The sequence below is a fragment of the Triticum dicoccoides genome, chromosome 6A, assembly GCF_002162155.2.
Source record: "Triticum dicoccoides isolate Atlit2015 ecotype Zavitan chromosome 6A, WEW_v2.0, whole genome shotgun sequence".
In the NCBI taxonomy this organism is placed as follows: Eukaryota; Viridiplantae; Streptophyta; class Magnoliopsida; order Poales; family Poaceae; genus Triticum; species Triticum dicoccoides.
Genome location: NC_041390.1, coordinates 15,695,870 through 15,702,681, shown reverse-complemented (window position 1 = coordinate 15,702,681; position 6,812 = coordinate 15,695,870).

Sequence of the window (6,812 nt, the reverse complement as noted above, 5' to 3'; positions counted from 1 at the left end):
ACATTACAGAGGCTTATAGGCCGGAACTCGGAAAGCTTCTTTGGCTCATCAATCTTCGGAATTAACACAATGGTCGTCATATTGATACCCTCCGGCATGTGGCCTGATTCAAAAAACAATCTGACTGCAGCAATAATATCATCTCTAACAATTGTCCAATGCTTCTGAAAAAATCTGGCGGGAAAACCATCTGGGTCGGGTGCCTTAAGGGGGCCAATCTGAAACATAGCATCACTAATTTCCTTATCAGAGAAAGGAGAGCAAAGCTTGTCATTCATCTCGTCCGTAATGAGACGCTCAAATAGGGACACCACATTGTCTGCATTAAGAGATGCATCAGCCATAAACAAATTCTTAAAGTAATCCACGGTCATACCTTCCATAACCTTCTGGTTAGTTTGTAACACTCCAGAACTGTCTTCAAGACCTTTGATTTTATTCTTTCTAGCTCTCCATACCGCTTTTTGCTGAAAGAATTTGGTGTTCCGGTCGCCCTCCTTCAGCCACTCAATACGTGAACGTTGCCGCCAAAGCATCTCCTCTTTATATAGCAGCTCGTCCAAGTGATCTGAAGCCTTGCGTATAACGCTACGGTCTGCATTCATATTCATGAGTTCTTCCAACCTGGACCTTGATTTCTCAATTTCCTTTGTTACATTGCCAATCTTCTTTCGGCTCCATTCATGTAGCTTCCTCATAACTGAGTCCAGGGACACTTTAATGTCATGCAACCCATGTTTCGGGCCACCTTCCTGCCAAGCTGCAGACACCACCTCCTCTAGTGCCGCCTCCCTCTCCCACAACACTTCATAGTGACGGGTACAAGCCACCCTGCTGCCTGATTCCGGAATACACTTTAACAACAGCGGCAGATGGTCTGAACAGGAGGAAATTAAGTGTTTAACTGAGGCCTCTGGGAATTTATTCCTCCATGCATTGTCCGCTACTCCATCTCTAGCATTACAGTAAACAGGACGGCCCAATGTAGCTTTTGTGTACCAATTTTCGAAAGCAACATGTTTGGACCGGTTTTAGAAGCTTCCCACTTTTTTCTTATATTTTTGTTTTTTTCAGTATCACTTTTTATTTATTTTTCTTCTTTTCATATTTCACTTTCCTCTTTTGAATAATGTTCACTTTTTAGTACATGTTGTACATTTTCATATACACGTGAAATATTTTTTGATACATATTGAATGTTTCTCAGATACATGATGAATATTTTTCAAATACATGTGAGATTTTTCAGATACACCTTGAACAGTTTTGGAGGACACGTTGAACATTTTTCGAATACATGTTAAACAGTTTTCATAAAATGCCATAGGTATTTTTTTAAATAGTGCAAAATATTTGTTTTTCGAATTTTCTATAAATGTGATGAACATTTGGTTTAATGGTATGAAATCTTATTTAAATTATGTGAACCATTTTTTACATTGTATATATATTAAAAAAATGTTCAGTACATATTTTTGCACAGTAGACAATTTTTTAAATGTCATGAACATGTTCATGAATGTTAAGGACATTTATAAAATTGTGGGAACACATTTTTCACAACACATCAATATTCTTTTAATGCGCGCTAACCATTTTCTTAAAATGGAAGTAAATTATTTCCAAAAATATTTGTACTCGGAATTTTTTCAAATATGAAAAGAAAGAACAACTGTCAGAAAAAACATAAGAACGAATAAGAAGCAAATGTGAGAAAATGAACGAAGAAGAAAATTGGGCCCACCCACATCAGCGACGCATCAGGCGAACGATCCTTCTATCTCGCAAATACTATCTGTCGGCAAATATGTGGCTGATAAACAACAAATTCTGTTGAGCCCCTTAAGGGCCGCTTATAGGATTTTTGTTACATGTGGCACACCCCCGATGGCACTATGTAGCAAAATGGCTCGCCTAGCTACGCCCTCTGCTGACACGCTTGTCGTTCCCTCTCGTTAGGGTTTATTCCTCTCGTTGCCACCGGCAACATTGAGATCATCTGCCCCTCTTCCTCCCCGGATTTCAATTCCCCCCGTTCGGGCTGGGGCCGTCCTAGACAACCGCGCGGCCTTGGTAAGGGCGTGAGTTCAGGGAGGGGTTAGGGTTTCTAGGTCTTCTCTCGATCCACCGAGAGACTGATCTATTGTTTCGAGTGTGACCATGGCTCGCCGCGAGGATGCCTCGGGATCAGGATCTAAGGGGAAGAGCAAGGTTGAGGATCTCCTGAAGGAGCTCGCCTTACAGGAGGACGACCTCGACGATGAGGTCTTCGAGGAGACCGACGCCCCGACGGTGGAGGATATCCGCTGGATGATCTTGGTTCGTGTTCACATGGACAAAAGCTTCATCACCTATTGGTTTTTTCGCAATATGCGGACAGCTTGGGATCTAGCAAGGAAGGTTAAGGTCAAAACATTGGAAGAAAACCTGTTCATGATGCAATTCAACTGCCTTGGAGATTGGGAGAGGGTTACTCAGGGTGGCCCGTGGCACTTCAGAGGCAATCCGGTGATCATCGCTCCCCATGATGGATACTCAAAGCCGTCATCCATTGAGCTCTACAAATTTGAAATATGGGTACGCATTGTTGATCTCCCAATAGCCTGCCATGGCAAGGTTAAAGCCCTGGCCTCAAAAGTGGGCGGCTTTGTTTGGAAACTTTTTCCAACTACGAAAACTTTTCCCAAATTTCATAAACTTTTTAAAATACATGAAGTTCTTTTGAATTTTGTGATGTTTTTTTTTCATATGTGAATTTTTTCAATTCGTGATTTTTTTTTAAATCCATGATCTTTTTCCAACTTTTGTGAACTTTTTCAATATTTGCGAACGTACCAAAATTTTGTGAGCTTCTCAAAAAATTGTGAACAACACAAACCAGAAACATGATAACTTCTTCATTAGACCAAACGTCTCATAAATACCAACCCTTTATATCGTTCCAACACATTGAGTATTCGCGAAATGTTGAGTGCGGATTTTTGGAGGCCGAGCTCCAGTGAGCTCGGTATTTTGAAAAAAAATCAAAAAGCGTATTTAGAAGTTCCAAAAAAATCTGAAAAAAATATCATGAAAACTTATATGTATTCCACAATAACGTGTTAAATTTCGTCGAAAAATGTTGTGATTTGTAGGCTGTACAAAAATAACAAATTTCTGGCCCAATAACAAAAATAAAAGGCCCATTAAAAATGTGTATTTGTCTTTTTCCTGTAGGCCACATGTAAATGTATAATACTGTGAAATTTTGCACATACATAGTATACATGTGCATGTGTGTTCAAAAAATAAATTTGGAATTTTTCGTGCTCCAGAAAAATAAAAAATGAAAACGAGCTCACTGGAGCTCGGCCTTCGATGGCATTTTCCGCGAAATGTTATCATACTCCAATGAGAATGATGTTATGGTACTTGATTTTTTTGCTTATGGGGAGATCCGCCGTGGCAGCGCAACGGCTGGAGCCGCTGCTCTTGTGAGAAGTAGATCGTAAGAAAAATAACAAGAAATGAGGTACCTTTCTGCAAAGAAGAGCGTACACATCCCTCCACTAGAATCTGGGCCATTCATGTTTGATACGATAGCCCAAGAAGAATTATTCTACTTTTTCAACTGAAGCATCGATTCTATTGTAGTTGTTCCCAGTTGTGTTAAGCACTCCTATTGAAGAAGCTTGGTGGGTGTACATGTGTAAGGGCTATGTGTCGCCTATCCTGGGACGAGCTACCATCTCATCTCTAGTGTTATCCCAAGGGGGCGGCCCAATGTAGCTTTCCCGGATCAGTTTTCAAAAGTGACAGGTTCTGACCGGTTTTACAAGCTTCCACACGTATTTTGTTCTTTTTTGTTTCCCGTATTGCTTTTCATTTTTTTTCATTTTTATTTGATTTTCTTTCCATTTTCAAATAATGTTGAATTTTTAATACATGTTTTATATTGTTCTTATACACAGGGATGTTTTTCTAATAAATGCAGAAGGTTTTTTCAAATACACCTTGAATATTTTTGGAGTACATGTTGAAAAAAAAAATTGTATACATGTTAAACAGTTTTCAGAAATGCCATAGGTAGTTTTTATAAACGCGCAAAACATTTGTTTTTTAGAATTTTAAAAAAATGTCTAGGGCATTTGTGAATGGTACCAAATATTTTTAAAATTATGTGAATCTGTTTTTTTGCATTGTACAGTTTTTTTAGAAAATGTGAATATATGTTTGCAATATGTGATTATTTTCTAAATGTCATAAACATGTTTTTGAATGTTATATAGACATTTTTTAAATTGTGTGAACACATTTTTTACACAGCATGAATATTTTCCTAAATGCACGCTAAACATTCGATTGAAACACAAGTAAATTAGTTTCTAATACATTTTCATTCGAAATATTTTCAAATAGGAAAAGAAAGAAAGACCGTCAGAAAAAATAGATGGACGGAGAAGAAGTTGTGTCAAAACAAAGAAAGAAGCAAATTGAATCGGCCCACTACGGTGAAGCGTCAAGCGAGAGATCCTTTTCACCAGTATTTGCAAACCTTCACACGAGGGATTCACGTGTTTTTCTTTGAGGTATTCCTATCGGTCTTCCGGCATGATTTTGTTTGGTTTTCTCTGGTTTTTTTTCTTTTCTTTTACTTTTTCATTTTCACTTTTTTCTTGTTGTTTGCCTTTTTATTTTTCTTTATTTTATTTTATCAAATGCATGAAAAAAAATCAAATTTGAAACCTATTGAAACTTTGAAAACCTTTAACAAATTCATGAAGTTTTCCCAAATTTCATGAACTTTTAAATTACCTGAACTTAATTTTGAATTTGGTGATATTTTTACAAATTCGTGGACTTTTTCCATTCCCAATTTTGTTTTAAAAAATCATGATTTTTTTTCCAAATTGTTAAAATTTTCAAAAAAAAAGTGTAAACAACACAAACCAAAAACATGAGGACTCCCTCATGGGACCAAGCGACTTATAAATACCAACCATTTATAAGCTTCCAGCTTATCGAGTTATTGCAAAATGCCATCATGTACCCGCCCAGCCATCTACTTCTTCGTTCCAAACCTAAATGCAAATCGTAGCGTCGCCTTGGGTGATCGCTACCTTCACTACCAGCAGGATCTCTGATACCTCATACCCTGCTCAGTCAACTCCTACATGCGAAATCAGAACCTGAGTGTTAACCTCGGAGCCGCCTTGAGCCGCCTGCAGGATCGCCAATCTCTCATGGCCAGCTCAGGCAACTCCATCCACACTCTGAACCTAAACACAAACCTGAACCTGAGCGCCAGCCCCAGCGCCGCCTCGCACGACCACTACCTTCAGAACACGCAGGATATTCGACATCCCATGCCTCACCTAGTAATATCGTCTGCCATGCCAAACCAGTGTGACAACCCTCGCACTGCCTCAGGTGCCAAACCCGAACATAATAAAGGTATTTATGCGTGACAGGGAAGTTTTTTAATCTAAGACTTTTATGGTAGTTTTTTTGTTGTTCAGTTGCGTGATCATGCTATATGATGATTGATGATTTTACATCTTCATCAAAATGAATGTTGTGTCAGTTGAGCTTTCGAAGGCAAGTTTAGAGTTCGACAGATTTCTTAAATGGTCCATTCTTACAAGAGCAATGAATGGAAGGCGGAACAATTCTAATGATGCTGTCCACATTTGTGATTCTGATGGTGATAATATTGCCCAATATCGTTATTAAACATTTTCCAGGCAACAGTTCATTTAAATCTAGTTTCACTACACTTATTATTGCTTTGCTACATTAGAAAATCCTTTGGTAGTTGCTTTTGTTATAAGAATATCACTTGTGTCTGCTAGCACGTTACGAGCTATCTGCCTGGCATGATCAACATCCATTGTGTTTTATTTATCAATATCTGAAATTTTCATATGTATGGTTGTACCCTGCTACCCTAGGGCTTAGGGCATCTTTAGCAAGAAGGGGGTAAAGTTTTATGTTTGAAAACATGAAATGATACCTTTTTTGTTCCAGGAAAGAATCATTTGACTAGAAGAGTCCCACAACCTTCTACGCTCGCCAAATTCTTATCTTGGAAGCCTTCATAGGATTGATCAAATACTATAGAAAAAATGTCGGGAGAGAATTACCATGTTTGTGGTTCCCCTTATGATTTTATTTGCAAATGGTTCGTTGAGTATTTGTAAACAATTTCTAGATAATATGCTAGAGAAAATCAGTAATTGGGAGGTGCCTCACAAACCAGCACACCCGAAGCTTCTCCCGCGTCGGTGGATGGCAGAACTAGTCGTGGGGTGGTGGAGCCATGTGTGATGAATGGCAGAGTAGGGTAGGACATCGGAGAACAGTACCCCAGAGAGCTTGTTCATGCAGCATTGTGGCGCATCTATTGGGAAGATCTGTCGTGGCAGTCCGATTGTCGGAGAGGAGACAACCAGGAACCATGGGGACGTAGATGGAACGCGACCTCCAGTAGTCGTGGTCGCCTAGCTAGGCACGACATTTACACCACAACCGTCGTCGGCAGCGATACGGACGGAGGACTGTTATGCCACTCGCGTTTGGGATTTTTTTGGGCCTGAACCACCGCTCACATTCGGAGCAAATCGTAAGAAAACTGATAGGTCTCGAGGTACCTTTCTGCAAAGAAGAGCGCACACATCCATCCGCTAGAATCTGGGGCATTGATGTTTGATTTGACAGCCCAGGAAGAATTTTTCTAATTTTTACCACTAAACCATCGATTCTATTATGGTCGTTCTCAGTTGTGTTAAGTACTTGTATTGAAGAAGCTTGGTGGGGGTACACATGCAAGGGCT